Source organism: Gallus gallus, chromosome 23 (assembly GCF_016699485.2).
Source record: "Gallus gallus isolate bGalGal1 chromosome 23, bGalGal1.mat.broiler.GRCg7b, whole genome shotgun sequence".
Taxonomy (NCBI): Eukaryota; Metazoa; Chordata; class Aves; order Galliformes; family Phasianidae; genus Gallus; species Gallus gallus.
In genome coordinates, this window is record NC_052554.1 from 4009140 (window position 1) to 4010792 (window position 1653).

Here is a 1653-nt window from a genome sequence, read left to right on the forward strand (position 1 = left end):
AACAGGGAGTTCAATGTCAGCACATCCTGGGGAAGGTACCTCGCTGGGTACCTATTCTGCTCATTATTTCCCTAGATTAATAGTCTCACATTTTCATCATGAATTTGGGCTCAACTTTGGAGTTCTCATGCCCAGAGCTGCAGTGCAAACAGAGGCTCACAGGCAGACTCACACACAGCTTGCTGCTGCACCCACTTGGTGCATGCAGGAACTCCTGGCTGGAGGGCTGCCTGAGCTCAGCCAGCCACGGAAAACAAATGTTATTTCCCCTGAAGGACTGTAGTAATTCACTACTTCAGCCTGGTGAAACAGGCACACCCTGCTACTTGCTTGCTCCCCGCAGGGTCTGTGCTGCTGGAAGTACCACAAGCTTTCTTCAGCTTGCTTTGTCACTGAGGAGACTCATTTTTGAAAGAACTCTAGTTCATGCCAGTGGTTTTGATCTAAAGAACACCAGCGTTCAGCAGTCTTATAGCAAACCGTGGCCATTACTCTCTAAACCATTCTTCCTACAAGAAAGTCACAGCTGTCAGCCCTGAGTAGTATTCATAGTAAATGAAATTACAGTGTGTGTTTAGCATGTGAATCTGGAAGTAGAACCAAAGGTATGCATCTGTTGGCAGAAAGCTGGGCAGGCAGCTTGCAGAGGTGCAAGACCCTCACATCTGTGCTGGGATATATCTCAGGAATCAATGAAGCCTCCCTACTGTTCAGAACAAATCCTACACTAATCCAGAGGAGTACTACCACTCTTATTAGGAAAAACGTTAATGCATGGATTTACTTAGTAGCTACACCATATCTCCATGTTAAATAGGGGAATGAAATGGCTGACAAGCATATCAATTCTTGGCCATAGGGATTACAACTGGAACTTTTAAAAGACAACACTATTAACAGAAGAATTCTCTCGGCAAGCTGAGCTTTTTAGATCCAGCCCCGGCAGACGCTTAAAGCAGAACCTAGGGTTGCATGTCTGTACCCAAGCGCTTCATGGCTTTATTTACAGTTAAACCGTTGGGTTTTTTTGTTTGTTTGTTTGTTTGTTTTTGTTTTTTTCGGTTTATTTATTTATTTATTTATTTATTTTTAATGAATGCTCACAGAATTCAGCAGACATCATACCAGGTGTCCTTGCAGCTTAGTAGCTCACAATATTGCCACCTGCAGTTAAGACCTGGAAGCTGCCACGACCTGAACGGCCCTGGTGCTCTACGGAGAGCTCTGCTTTTCCAAGCTGTTTCAAAGTAAGGCTGCGGCGGTTGCAGGAAGAGCAAATACGAGGCTTCTCTCTCCTGCCTCGCTTCGGAAAAGAACAGATGAGTGTTCCTGTTTGAGTTCTGATATAAATCTGACTGGAAAGGGCTGAAGGGGAGTCTTCCTGCATTTGGAATGAAGAAATGTGTCTCTATTTGCTATAAGCAATGAGAAAGTATATATATATATATATAATATATATATATAAATGACTGAAGAATTTATATTCAGTTTAGACACCATTTGCTGGATTTGTTTCTCTGTCAAGGAACTGCAGTGAATCAATTCTATTTTAATGAGTATAACGAGACTCAGCGCAGCCAATCACAACGGAGGGCGATGCGGCCAATCGGAGCCCGGCGCGTTGTGATGACGTATGACACAGCGACTGCTTCC